The sequence below is a fragment of the Diadema antillarum genome, unplaced genomic scaffold (assembly GCF_040938485.1).
Source record: "Diadema antillarum isolate AM-2024a unplaced genomic scaffold, OU_Dant_1.0 seq00001539_RagTag, whole genome shotgun sequence".
Lineage (NCBI taxonomy): Eukaryota > Metazoa > Echinodermata > Echinoidea > Diadematoida > Diadematidae > Diadema > Diadema antillarum.
In genome coordinates this window covers 626,585-642,727 of record NW_027272270.1, presented here as the reverse complement: position 1 = coordinate 642,727, position 16,143 = coordinate 626,585, and positions in this window count along the sequence as shown.

Genomic DNA, 16,143 nt, shown 5'->3' with positions numbered 1-16,143 from the left:
TTGCCTGATGTCGAATCTTTGGAATTACAAACTTTATTTCATTTTTTGATTAACCAGCTTTCAGATAATCGAACCTTATTTCAGTTTCCTATTTTTTGAGCAATCGACAATTTTGGAGTCTTGACGAAACCGGTCGAAGCAAACAAAACACCTGGACTTTTCTTTTCTAATCATGAGGGGGACGTGGCTATTTTTACTCGGTTAAAACTTCGGAGGAAACAAGGAGAGGCGAGACATTAGACATTTAAAAGAAAAGATGATTCGACTTCTGACCCGCACTCAGCAACCATGACGATAAAATTTGCGGTTCATATGATTTATTCAAGAACAGGCGAAATGGAGGGAGGGTTGTTATATGGAGATACGTGAGTATAGTGTCAGGCACAGAGTGGAATGAAAGCTGGAACTTAACTCCTATCGTACGCTGACAGAGTCACTTCTATCTACAGTATATGCATCCCACCAGTCAGCCCCCCCCCCCTTTCCGTAAGCGAAGAAGAGGCGTGCACACACACACACACACATATTATAAACATATAACATACACACAAACACACACACACACAATGACGTGCAAAAGAGATGGGAGGATTGTAATAAGGACAACAACAACAACAAGAAAGAACAAAAATAGAGGAAGCCAGACACCCAGCAGTTGAAAACAAAATGGAATAGCCGCGATTAGATTACAAACTTTTATCGATCAAGATTAGGTTTCGCTTGTCGGGTAGACAGGAGGTGTGAGAGGAACGCGGACTCTTGGGTCCCCAAATTCAAAGGAAGAAAAAAAATAATGCTGGCTGCCTTTAACGCCCGCCATGGCTGCCGGGATATCAAAAGGATCGGAGAGGGAGAGGAAATTTATATAAATCTCGTGGAAAGTGCCCCTGGGATCTCATTCTCTTCGTACTGAATGGCGTTCCTGCGGGCGATTTGGCGATTCGAATTTGAATGGCGAAGGTGGGAGTTTTTTTTTTTTTTTTTTGACAGGTGAGATAACGCTGAGCGAACCGCCTGGGACGTGCGCTTGAGCGAGGCGACCGGACGGACACAGTTCAGCTATACATTTTGGCAACCTGCAGGACGATCGTCCTGAAGTATGTTGATGAATCGCCACATATTCTTGGGTTACGCGACCCCGTAACGTTATACAAGTACTTTTTTACCACCGCACGCAAACCAAAGATACATGGCAGACTTCTAGAAAAAAAAAAAGGAAAATGGCTCTATGAGAAACTTAGATTTGCAGCAACGCCTTCCTCTTGTATTCAAATCGCGTATATTTCATGATGAATTACTCTACAGAAGGCAACGACTCCTATCAACCTACAGGAAAGTTCAAAATACATAATTTTATGCACCCCTATACTTTATTCCAACTGGTCTATCCCCCCCCCCCCCCTCTCCGGAATACAAATTGACCCGACGCGAAAAAAAAAAAAGAAAAGAAAAATAAAACAAACAGAGCTTACGGCTTTCTTTACGTATGTCCGAGACATGGTTATATTATTTTCCCCGGGAGTTGCAGATGGGTATACATGCAGGGACTTCTCGATTCCCAAGGGCAAGGCTTTGATTTGATTGATGGAAATAAAAGCTTTCGAACTGATCAAGTGAATGAAATATTTTGATACTAGTAGTGAAGAGTTCGCAGTGTTTATTTTTTCGAGAAAGTATCTTTTATCTAACGTGTCTAAGGATATGTCTTGTAAATCTCATATTGAAAGAGTGAATGCACAAAGGGAGAAAGAGAGATATGTATATATGTATACTAGTATATATATATCTATGAATATATATATATGTGTGTGTGTGTGAGTGTGTGTGCGTGTGTGTGTGTGTGTGTTATATACACGTAATGATATACATATCATATACATATACCATTTGCCCCTACTGGGTCACTAAAATCTTCAAAACTGATATTTCGCCGGCACGAAATAAAAGGAAGCATGTATCCATTGTGAACTTTAGTTGTCCTATCGGGACACCAAAAGATATTTTTTCATTTGAAAATTTAGTGACCGACATCAATTTTTAGTGTCTTCGGGCACCGGGTCACCGTTGTTATCGAGCTCTGCATATTATATTCGGTCCTTTCCTCTTTCTTGTGGTATAGAAGTGTGCATACAGCATAATGTTTACGCGTTATTTTTTTTTTCACCATTAATGATAGATTGAATCGTAATAACAAAAACAAAATTCCTAAAATTTTCCCGTCGAAATTTAGGCCTACTTAAGTACTAGGGGGTTACCACCTGTTACACACACACACACACACACACACACACGCACACACACACACACACACTGTGTGTTTGTGTGTGTGTGATAAACAGGACAATAAAGAGAGAGAGAGAGAGAGAAAGCAAAAGAGAGGAAAGAGAAGAGGATACCTTTCTTTTTAAGTAAGTCAAGTCAGTGGGACTATAATATATTATGATACCTTTCTTGCACCTGTTTAACGGGGTGTATATATCTGCACGAAAATATCATATTGGAAACGCACATTTCCACTTCTCGATTTGATATTTGATATGTTTGCTATCTATTTATTTATTTATCATTATTTTCGATTCGTAAGCAACCTTTCTGTTCCCATACTTATAATCATATATATATATATATATATATATATATATATATACCTTCGATTCTAATTGAGCGATGACGCTAGTGATTGTGATTTGTCAAAGTCTCATTAAAGCTGGCGCCTCTGTTTGTAAAGAATTATTTCTGCTATCATTTTGTTCTCTACGTCGTCATAGGCGGCTCCCAAAAATAGAGGGCAATAGATTTTCAGTCCGTTATCAAACCTGGTTATAATGCTGCGTTGGTTCTTTTGATGAACTGCGCTCATAGAAACGAGTGATAGTGAAACAGAAGAGAGAAATCTGAGAAGAAATTAAGTTGCTAAAGCTTTATTGAATCGCTGGATTAGCAACGGTAGCAATATCACGAATGAGGGATACAGAAATGGACTCGTATTTGTATCGCAATTCCGAAGCACATTAATATCAGTACAGAACTATCATGTCAACTGTAACGGTTTCTACAGACTTGCGCAACACAAACATTAATGTGCAAACATATACTAAGTATATACAATGTTCATCATTCTCAATCGACTTCTTCTATTACGTAATAATTTGTGGCATTTGAGCAGCGGGCAAGTCTCCCGAAGTTGTCGGCATGAAATCTCTCCGTAGATTGGGATTAATTGTAAAGTTCATCCGTTGATACGAAGAGCAATGACAAAACCACATGTATGTTACATATTCACATTTTCTATTTGCTTGTTTTGAGAAAAATGGGCAAAATATCGGTCTTACTGAGGGCAGAAAAAAAGATAACTGCTGTTTACGCTCTGTTCATAAAAATCTGCTCCCAGGTAAAGTAGAAATAAGGGAGAGCATGTAAGTGGTGACACAAAAATATGTCTCGAGATTCTCATAGAGAAAATGATATCTATATAGTATCATTCTTAGCGACAGAATCTTACATTATGGGTACACAATCCAAAGGGAATATGGCAGACGAAACTAAAAGTGATGCTGAAAACTAATCTTCACTTAAATAGGACTGCATCATAAAAAACTAGGAATCTTGTAAGCATAACATGTCATTCTTGCCCAACGACGTGCTTTCTTCTAACAACACGAACACTTTGTGTGCTCCCCCTGTTTTCTTTGTCGTTGTTGTTGTTGTTGTTGTTGTTGTTTTTCAAGCGTTTTTTTAAAGCTTTGGATGTAATGGAAACGTAACTGTAATCAGAGAGGAGTATTCTTAAAAGACTGTATATTCTTTACTTTTTTTTTTAATCATGGCAACATTGTCTCTCCGTGAGGGGAAAAAGGTAACCGTGAAATGAGAGTGATATTTGAAAAAAAAAGTACAGTTCAGTGTTTTGACAAAACACTGAACTGTCCTTCCTTTCCAATGTCACAGTCATGGGCGTCTAACGGCGTCATGTTGAGATAACTTTCGAATGTTCTTAAAACATCCGAATTTGCTCAAATTTCATCCGGTGTGCTTATTTTGTATGCACTGTGTTGTGTATCGCCTCGAGACAAATCTCAATGTTGTTTCCTTAGTAAAAAAAAATGACAGATCAGGATCCGATATCCCAGTCTTCATGTTGTTTAGCATTGTGGCTACAGAAAGTTAGACAGAATGCGTATTTAGAGAGGAGTCGACGAACTTCTTTTTGTATTATCACGTTAGAAAGAGAAGATTTGAATCGATGTCTTATACTTTGTCATCCGAATGAAACCCTTTAATTGTAAATGCAACTCATACAAATATAGAAGATTTGAATCGATGTTTTATACTTTGTCATCCGAATGAAACCCTTTAATTGTAAATGCAACTCATACAAATATATGATATTTTTGCTCTTGTTGTTTTTTGTTGTTGTTTTGGCACGAATAGAAAAGTTCTGGAGTTACTGTAAAATGTATACTATATATATATATATATATATATATATATATATATGCTATGCTGGATGATCAAAAGAAGCAATCAAACACAACTCAAGGTACATTGTTATTGTCTTTTCCATGAACACATGCATTCTCCTTCTTCTGTTTTTCCTGCAATTTGATATTTCTGTTTATGTGTGTCGTCCCCATCAGAGGAATGTGTTAAAAGATATGTCAACATAATGAACACATTCATGAGTTTTGAAAAGAAAGAAACCAACTAATTTGATTTGTCTCTTAGGGATCCTTAGTTCATGATTAAATATAGCTGCGAAGAGAACATGATATCAAAACCGTATAAATTCGGAACTTTTGGGAGACAAAACAAATGAAGAATGTGTAAATAAGCAGCTTTAAGTCGCATTTTTTTAAATGGAACTGTTCGATGAACGCCAACACTATGTAAGGCTTGCGCCATCGATTACATTAACAATGGGCTTAACTGTCAATTAATGCTTAACGGATTTGCTAACTCGTCAGTCCATATGTTGTTTTCATCATTGTCTTTCAGCCGTGAATGCTTTGTTCACTCTTAAAAAGATACGTGTATAATGCCTTCATCGAGGTTCATTGCAGTTTTCTTGACCAGTATAAGTTACCTACACTAACCCACTTCTTCCGTAGATGTGAAATCACCCGGAGACATACACCGGTAAACTGATCTTTTCTCTTATTTCACGACGTATAGAAGCAAATCATAAGGCAGAGAATAGTCGTATAGGATTTTTGAAAATTCCTTGAAAATTGTATTTATATCGACTACTGTAAGTGTCATTATCTGTGTGTGTGCGTGTGTGTGTGTGTGTGTGCTCGCGTGTGTGTGTGCGTGTGTGTTTGTGTGTGTGGAGTGTGTGAGTGAATGCTTGTGTATACGTGTGTGGTCAATCTTGACATTAACTGTTGCCATTTGAAATGTTCTTGCTTTGATATCACAACGAAGTGTCTTACAGAGAAATTACCGTGCGACATCAAAGACTGTCGGGGGTGTGGGTTTCTTGGTGGTAATTGATCTCATAGTGTGGCATACATCATGTGATGTACTCGTGAAACTGAGAAAGATTCAATTTCTTGTTAAAAACGATGATTTGTTTCCCTTAAAAAAACAACAGCAATGTCCTTAAAATGTCCGAATTTGCTCAAATTTCATCCGGTGTGCTCATTTTTGTGCACCGTGTTGTGTAACGCCTCGAGACGAATCCCAATGTTGTTTCGTTGGCAAATAAAAATAATAGATCAGGGTCCGATATCCAAGCCTTCATGTTGTTTAGCATTTTGGCTACAGAAATTTAGACAGAGTATTTAGAGGGTAGTCGACGAACTTCTTTTTGTATTAATCACGATAGAAAGAGAAGATTTAAATCCATGTTTTATACTTCTTATCTACTTTGTCATCCGAATGAAACCCTTATAAATGCCACTCATACAAATATAATTATGATATTTTACTCTTGTTTTTGTTTTTGTTGCTGTTGCTTTGGCACGAATAGAAAAGTTTGGAATTACTGTAAATAAATGGTGACAAGGTGCGATCAATCAGGATACTTTCTCAGCCATTCAACCTATGTCGTAGATGCGCTATTCGTCAGAGGAAAAAAAAAAGAAGACCTGCCAAAAAGACATGTCCCCTCAATTAAAAACAAAAATCACTACAATCTTCCAATGGCAACCCTTCCCTTTATTCTCAAGGATGGAATCCTCTTTTTCCCGGAAAAAAAATCCCTGCACATTCTTGAGTCATTATGTAGAGATTATCGAGAACGTCTGCAAGGGGAAAAAAAAAGAAGGAAGATCAAGAAATAGAAGAACAAGTAAGGATGGGTTGAACTGTTCATCTTGTATTGATCTTCTGAGGAGACGCAATGCGGCAGATCAAAATGATGCAGTTGCCCGCATACGCACATACTATGCTGGATGATGAAAAAGAAGCAATCGAACACAACTCAAGGTACATTGTTATTGTCTTTTCCATGAACACATACATGTACCTTGCTCTGTTTGCCCCGTAATTTGATATTTCTGTTTATGCGTGTCGTCCCCATCTGAGGAATGTGTTAGAAAATATGTCCATATGTCAACATAATGAACACATTCACGAGGTTGTGTAAAGAAAGAAATTAATTTGATTTGCCTCTGAGGGATCCTTAGTTCATGATTAAATATAGCTGCGGAGAGAACATGAAATCAAAACCGTATAAATTCGGAACTTTTCGGAGACAAAACAAATGAAGAAAGTGTACACAAACAGCTTTAAGTCGCATTTTTTATGAATGGAACTGTTCGATGAACGCCAACAGTATAAGGCTTGCGCCACTGATTACATTTACAATGGGCTTAACTGTCAATAAATGCTTAACCGATTTGCTTACTCGTCAGTCCATATGTTGTTTTCATCATTCTCTTTCAGCCGTGAATGCTTTGTTCACTCTTAAAAAGATACGTGTATAATGCCTTCATCGAACTTCATTGTAGTTTTCTTGACCAGTACCTATATATATATATATATATACACTTCTTCCTTAGATATGAAATCACCCGGAGACATACACCGGTATACTGATCTTTTCTCTTATTTCATACGTAGAAGCAAATCATAAGGCAGAGAATAGTCGATAGGATTTTTGAAAATTCCTTGAAAATTGTATTCCTCTTGACTACTCCAAGTGTCATTGCCTGTGTGTGTGTTTGTGTATGTGGAGTGTGTGATTGAATGCTTGTGTATACGTGTGTGGTCAATCTTGACATTAACTGTTGCCATTTGAAATGTTCTTGCTTTGATATCACAACGAAGTGTCTTACAGAGAAATTACCGTGCGACATCAAAGACTGTCGGGGGTGTGGGTTTCTTGGTGGTAATTGATCTCATGGTGTGGCATACATCATGTGATCTACTCGTGAAACTGAGAAAGATATATTTTCTTGTTTTAACAATGAATTATTTCCCTAAAACAACAACGACAACAACAACAACAACCCTGAAATGTCTATCACGCATTAAAGCAACAATGAAATCACAGAATTTTCTAGTTATGTTTCTTTTGTCTGTTCTTAACCCTCTGAAAACGACTTGGGTTGTGGTGACACACTTTCCCCCATAGACCAGGTCCGCTTCACGGCAAACTTGTTACAAACGGGTTAAGGTTCTCCCTCTCCATTGTCATATCTCGGAAAAAAAAAGAAGAGAAATATACATATGTTATCATGTTGCATCAACAGAGGAGAGGAGCCTTCTCATTAGCAATTCTAAACCTCAACCATGCTCAATTTTTGCCGGGAGGAAGGTAATGAAGATTTCGTTCCGCACTCGCAAAGGTTATGTCGGACTTGTGTCACACTCGGCGGTTAGGTGTGCGCCGTGAATGCAACGCTCTCAGGAAAAGAGAGGAGAAATCGTGTGTCCCCCATGTGTCCAAAATTTATATTCCTCCGTGCGCGCGCCACATCTCTGTCCTTGAGGCAACTCCCGCATCCGCGGGGGGCGAACCTGAGTCAGTGGTATTGTCTTTCGTCCTGGGCCGCGATATATTCTGTGCTCCCGTAGATCCTCACACTCCTTCACTCTGTCGATTCAATCTTTCTTCCTTTCTGTCTGTCCGTCTGTCTGTCTGTCTGTCTGTCTTTCTTTCTTTTTCTCTCTCTTTGTTCTCCCTCTCTATCTCTCTCTTTGTGAGTACATACGTGACTCACGATGTATGTGTGTGTGTGTGTGTGTGTGTGTGTGTGCGTGTGCGTCGACATATGTTCATGAATGAGTGTGCGTTTGCATAATTATCATTGTATTCGAGACAGGACCAGGACATTGACAGCATGATGTAGCATAGCAGTTTTGTCGAGAACCATTCGATAGTGGTGATGCATTGCTTTTTGCGCATTGTTTAGGGATACACACATTGATTTTTACTCTGTCAGGTTCTGTTACTGTCATCGCAATTCCTTTGCTTTTCTCCTTTTTCTACATCTCCTTACTATAACTGTTACTGTTGTCATTATTATCACCATTGATTATATCATTTTCACTAATGATATGATCATTTTCATTATTACTATCATGTTCGTCAATGCCATAATCATGATATCATTATTGTCTTTGTTGTGAGTTTCATTATGATTATCGGGAAGCCTTTCGTTTTCTGGATGAGAAGTACGTGACTCTGTGAGCAGACTGTAACAGAATGTAACAGCAAGATGGTATGATTTAACACCGTAAAGTACTCGTCATTTCTAATTATCATCATTGAAGGTATCTTGACATGAAACATAGAAAAAGGGCGCTTGTAACTTTGCAAGGGTGGCTACGAAGTACTGTATCCTGCGCTCGGAGAAGGCACACCTAAACAATATATTCTACACGAGTGCTGTTCGTTATTCCGAAGGTTCGTTATTCCGAAGGTTCGTTAATCCGAAACACACAAATTCCCTATACCTAGAGGTTCGTTAATCCGAAAATGAAATAGAGTTCGCTATTCCGAAGGCTCGTTTATCCGAAAATGAAAAAGGGTACGTTATTCCGAAGGTTCGTTAATCCGAAAATGAAATAGGGTTCGTTATTCCGAAGGTTCGTTGATCCGAAATTGAAATAGGGTCCGTAGCGAACCTTCGGAATGACGAGCTTTGATTCATTTTCGGATTAACGAACCTTCGGAATAACGAACCTTATTGCATTTTCGGATTAATGAACCTTCAGAATAACAAACCTTATCACATTTTCGGATTAACGAACCTTCGGACTAAAGAACCTTCGAAATAACGAACCTTCGGAATAACGAACTGTAACCATTCTACATAATGACAGTGCCGGTGTACCTTGTACGTAGAAGGAGAGGTGAACTAGAGTCTAAATAATGTTAGACCATTAGGTGTTGTGACATCTGATTGACATCGTCTGGCAGTGCAGCTAAAATCATTTAAACGCTGCAAAACCCCCTCTGAAACAAAGTGCTTAACAAAATGAAAAACCGCGCATGCTTATATAAGGGAGTTGGGTCTCTTCATTTTCATGGGGTAGCCACAACCTTTTAGAGATGGCAACTGAAAGTGTTTTAAAAAGAGCTGCTTGAGGTATTCAAAGTCGACAAGTATCACTTAAAAGTATCTAAACCTGAATGCCGCTTTAAAGTATCTGACACAGTCGAGTGGTGCCTAACGCCTCTGAGTGCACCTTACATTAGTCTCGAAGTATGTTATTCTCCAAATAAGGGCTTGTGAGGAACGGACAATGTTGAATCCCCTATGTACACAGTAACTAAACGGGACTTCTCGTGACACTCTCGATGGTCTTGTGGCTTTTGTACGGGTTTCAGAGTTTGTATAACAGGGCGCGTGAGTCTCCTCGGTACCCTTGGAAGTAAAACTTCTCAATCCCACTTCGCAGTGATAGCTAGAACATGTTGGGAGTTTTCGAAATAGAAGCTCTCTGAGTCTATAAGGGCGCATTGAAGGCATTATTAATTTTTACCATTTGCAGACAAAAAAAAAACCCAGCTTTAGTTCTTAAAAATAGTTCTGAAATGTGAGGAATAGAAACAACCAGTGTAAAAAAGTTAATCCGTATAATCAATGTTACGTATTGTTAAACATAAAAAATGTGAACAATAGTTATGATAACATTGTTTCTAGACTAAACAGTCTACAGTTATGGTTTAGTGAGAAAAATGGTGATATTTCTTTATTTTCCAGGCTTATTGCAAAATTTTTATAATATGGTAGGATGTTTTGTGATACAAGTGACCTACACATATGCATCAAAATTTAATGTGATAACTCGAACCTTTTTTGAAATCGAAATGTTATAAGTATAAATGCGTGTATAATGTATAAAGTAATATATAGGCATGTGTGTATGCATCCTCTGGAATGTAGGATATCAAGAGGCAAGTTTATAGTGTAGGCATGTTTGAAGAGAGTTTTGATAGCGTCACATGCTACCGAAGCTTTAAAATATTTATTTTGACAAGTGATCGGTAAATGCTCAGGAAGGAAAATCACATTTTAAATTTTCAAAGTCACCAACGTCACAGTTAGTAATGTCGGTAATGGTTTCACGTTGATATCTTTGAAGATATAAGAAAATATGTATACGCTTGAGTGGGTCGGGTTTTTCTTTTCATCCATTTAAATAAATCATTATACTGTTTTCTCGGCAAAGTCCTACAAATATTCAAAATTCAGGCACCCCAAGGCTAAACAGATTCTCTAAAGTAGTATGAAAAAACCCCGAAAACAGGTTCGAGGGATGGGAGGCGAGCAGGTGGGTTGCGTAAAGGCAAATTTTAGAGTATGCTCTTTAAGAAATTAAAGGCTATATTGTGTCTTTTTTGTATTCCATCTTTTAATCTCCAACGACTTTTGTTTTCGTTTTTGTTTCTGTTTTCTATTTCCTGCTAAGTCTGAAGTCATGCACTTTTTGTTGTTAAACTGAACTAATCGAAGGACCCCAAGGAAGAACAGTGGTATTTTAACAATATCACTGAAATTTGGCCATCCTCCGTATTTTATCTTGATGTACATGATTTTGATATTATACTTATTTTTGTATGTGTTTTTTTTTAATATGACTAGGAAGTGAATACAAACAAACAAAGAAACAATCTCCAAGAATGTAATGTCACGCTGACTACTCTGGCACACACGTGGTAAACCGAAGAGTGAGTGATATAATAATAGACAGTACATGTGAGTATGTAAGTAAACCTTAAGCTGAAGAAGGGTGAGGGGATGAATAGTCACTTCCATTATGTCAAGCGTAATTACATGATCAAACATCAAATGTTTCTGATATCATGGATACATTTTTTTTTTCATCGCAATCATTAAACGACAATATTTCTGGACTGTGTATGTTTGGCAGGTGTATTTGTTATGTTTTGCTCTGTTGTGTGCTTATTTCATTTTTTTTTTGTCTAAAAACTAATAATAATGGTCCCACCTGTCTGGCGCCAAAATTATAACATTAATCGCATGCGATCTGTGACAGGATTTCCTGGCCTTAAGCCTAATATGAGTGTCTACAAATACTCCAAACTTAACTGCTCTTCCTGATATTGTCGGATTTCAGATCACCTGCACTACGCGACATTGTATAGACACAATAATTACAAGTTCAAACAAATGCACGTGTGTGGTGTCACGTTTGGTAATCTGCTAAATAAAAAAACGTACGTGACTGAAATAAGCGTGTACGTTTAATTACTCACACAGCTGACTCACTACGTGCCCTATAAGTTGACGCAGCCGAAAATAGCAAATTACCTGTAGCAGCTAGTTACGGTAAAACATTTTCACCGGCGGGAAGGCTTAAGGAGGTTACTTCTTCGCCGTGAGAGGGCACTGTACTAGCTGGTCCCTTTGCTCTGCCCCAGTATTGCTACAGCTGTCTCGGCGTTCATCCAGGCTTTGGTTCCATTTTTTTTTTGCCATATCATTCTTTGATATTCAAGAAGAAGTTCAATTGGTCATGTACCTCGTGCCTTTAGACTTGTTCGACGTCAACATTCCAGGAGATTAGAACATGGCCCATATCAATATTGAATGAGATCAAATGGCATGTATGTTAGCGCATCTACAGTCTCATGTTCAACCCCGCCTGTAACAGTGATCGAGAGATGGGCAATACAGTTACATCGAGAAACGTTTCTATGATAGTGATGCAAAATTTAGAACATAACACCCAAGGAGAATTACGCAGAATGTAGTTCAGAATAAAAACAAATGTTGGAATATAACCATGGCAGTTGAAAAGAAGTTGGGAAATTTTGTTGGGTGAAATCCCGAGAGTATTAAGAAAAGAGCGCGCATAAAAGTCAAGACTGTTTGCAAAGTAGAGAGAAAGGAACGCAGATGCATGATTATGTACGAACACAAAGACACATGCACATACATACATCTAATACATCTAAACATTATTATGCATTTATACTGAAGAACAGAACAACATAAACTGTAAGTCTAATTGCAAAAGTCATTATGATTTCTTTTTATTTCACCGATGTCCACTCTAGCTGCAATGGCTGACATGGACAGTAAACGGAACAAGAGAGAGCTAAAGAATTGAAAGGGGTGGGGGAAAGGAACGTTGTATTGGAAACGTTAAAGGGGAAGGCTAGTAACTGATCAGTAGGAATCAGTGGAAATGCTGGGAGATGATTGTTCCAATCCTTATGGGATTCATTCAAGAGTTCATTGTATATCTATTGTTGTGTGAAAATGATTTGCTTCAGAACGGTCTCATATTCAAGTAATGTGCAGATTAATGCTCCGTAGCCCACTGACCAGGGACGCTAACCTGGAAGCATTAAACTGCACATTACTTGAATATGAGACCATTCTGAAGCAAATCATTTTCACACAACAATAAATATACGATGAACTCTTGAATGAATCCCATAAGGATTGGAACAATCATCTCCCAGCATTTCTACTGATTCCCACTGATCGGTTACTAGCCTTCCCCTTTAAAGGCAACGTTAAAGGACGAAAAGATATTTTTGAATTGTGAATGAGTGAAACGTCAGCAGGTGCATCTATAGTTTATTTCATTGCGTTTTCACCGGGATGAGTAAAAACGTTAGCTTTATGTTCTCATACTCTGGAGATATTTGACAACTCTGTATAAATTCTCGTTTATGACCTATGTATTCATTCTACATTCCGTTATCATGCAAAATCAAGGTATGATCGCAGTAAAAATAACGTATTCAAAATAATACAATATCTTCACAAGACGATCGATTCTCTTATACCTAATAGCTTCAAATGGCCATTAGCGATTCAATCTGCCCCAGCATCCTTCATACCTGCCACTAGATATTCAGGGATGATTCTCGTCACCATGGCAACGAACTCGTGGGAGAATGTTATTCTAGTAGAGGCAAAATACTGCGCTCTGCCGGGAACGTGCGTCTCTCCGCCAAGGCTAGTTAATGATGAAGCCGGCGCCGGCTTTGATGGTATTAACTGATGGATGCAGATGCGTGCTATCACATTAACTCATGGTGATAACGCTGTGATGCTCTCCCCCCAACAAATATTTTCACTTCCAGTCAAGCTTGTGTCCTAACATTTTGAGAGGGGGCTCACGCTGTGCTGATTTTCTCTTCATTTACGCCACCTCAAATCCGTTGAATTAGTGCTTATATAAAGAGTGAGTTGAGCGTAACTTTCGTCCGGTAGCAATGAGAATGAATTGCTATCACTGCGTAATAGCAATTGCGAAATTTGAATAATGAAATGATGGACCCCTCGCGCGTACAGTACGGAAAAATCAAACGGTGATCACCAGAACATTGTAGTTAGCATGCACGCATATACAGTTAGGATGCATTTCAGGCTTTACAACGAAAAACACACTCTTTTGGAGGCGATGGACGTCAAAGACAAACGAAGATTGAAACAAATAGAATTTTACACAAATGAAGATGGCATCATTGGTATACACTAATTAGCGAAGGGTGTATGGAATCTTGCGAAGGTGTGAAAGAGCGGACATGGTCATTCTCAGCGGCAATGCGGAGAGACGGAGTACGCTAACGACTTTGGGAGGAAATGGAATTGGCTGAAAGAAAAAATAACACAAGGTTTAGGATACATGAACAGACCAAAAAATATCTTTATCAATTCGGGAAGGAAAGAGATCCGCAAATTGGTGTGGGTAACCAAGAGACACTATGAGGAAGGAAATTAGACGGATAGACAGAAGAGCTAAACGGAATGACAAAAACACCAACAGACAAAATTGGTGGAGAAACGAAAAGCATATTCCTACATAGAATTATACATACCGGTACATATATGCATGCTTACATACGAACACACGTATGTAACCAAACATATAAATAACACACAAACGCGCATTAAAACATTGGTGGCGAGACTGGCTAGACTGGCGTTGAGTCGAAACGGTCTGGAACTTAAAGGAGATGGCTATAGTAACTGATCAGTGGGAATCAGTGGGAATGCTGGGGGATGATTGTTCCAATTCTTGTGGGATTCATTTAAGAGTACATTATATATCTATTGTTGTGTACTGTGAGAATCATTCGCTTCAGAACGGTCTCATATTCAAGTAATGTGCAGTTTAATGCCCTGTCACTGTACAGGCATGCTAACCTGGAAACATTAAACTGCACATTACTTGAATATGAGACCATTCTGAAGCAAATAATTTTCACACAACAATAGAAATGTACTCTTAAATGAATCCCAAAAGGATTGGAACAATCATCCCCCAGCATTCCCTATGATTCCCAGGGGCGGCGCAGCCGTGGGGGCCGTGGGGGCTCGGGCCCCCACACTTTTTGTGCACCATACAAAGGAATACATAAGGTGTCATCACTTTGGCCCCCACACTTTTTTTCAACCCGGAAGTACGTAAGCGGCACTAAAATGGGAGGGGAGAGAATGAACTGAGGACCTTTTTTTTTGCTTGTCAGCTGAAGAAACCCGGAAGTGGACGCGGGGACGGAGAGAGATGAGCTGAGGACCTTTTTTTTTTTTTTTTTTTTTTTTTTTTTTTTTTTTCTTTTTTTTTTTTTTTTTTTTTTTTTTTTTTGCTTGTTAGCTCATGAAACCCGGAAGTGGGCTGATTCCCACTGATCAGTTACTAGCCATCCCCTTTAACTCGGCTGAGGTTGCGCGAGCTTGCCGAAGATGGCGTTTTTTCACAATAGGTATAGGGAGGACATTAAGACGCTCAGATAATGACATATCTTCCTACCTCTCCAAACAACACGCGCGCACACGCACGTACACACACACACCCATGTGCACGCACACACACACATACACACACACACCCTCACACATATTATATAAACAAAAGTTAATTCCCTTAAAATTGTTCGTATGCGAGATGTACAGATAACTAACAACTTTCTTCGCAGCTGCAGAAAGAAATCGTGTGCAACCCTTACAATTCAGTCCAGATCCATGTGGCACTCAGTGTCTTTGTTTTTTGTTAACTCAGTGTTTGTTTTTTTTATGAACAACTCATCTTTTTTTTTTTACTATCAACGCCATCTAATGATCTAAATTAAATATAATGTGGGTGTTTGTGTGTGTGTTAAAGATATCAGTGGCAATGATGATTAATATATCAACCATTGTAAAGACGACATCTAAAAACGAGAGCGACACTGCAAGCAGAGTCCTGGTTATGGATAAAAATATCACTGGTTTAGAAGGAACAGTCACGTTCTTTCCTGGCAACTGCACTTTTCCCGAAAATACGTTGGTTACTTAATGCTTGATCAGATTACTAGTACAACTATAGGCGCGTCTTTACATTACGCTTGCGCTTACTGTATACACAAATACTCTAGGGTGAACGAGAGGCCGCACAACAATTTATATTTGTGCAAGCAACGATAATGGCAACTGTGTCTGTATGCGCAAGGCAAACGAGACGCCACAAATAATGTTGTCACCTGTGTTGATAGGGCGAAGAGAAATTAAACACAGTGGCATCCTGCCTCTTGGAGGGGAGGGTGGATCCCTAACCCATTTCGAACTGCCAAGTACGGGGATACCCACACAGTCACGTATTTCTAATGTTTTATTGATCTCCCATTGAGCGGGGCGGTGACTGCGCATATTTGCTAGTAATTTTCCTGGGTGCGCACCAATCCCTGCTCCACCATTCAGTCTTTCCATCTCTTTCATCTCCCCA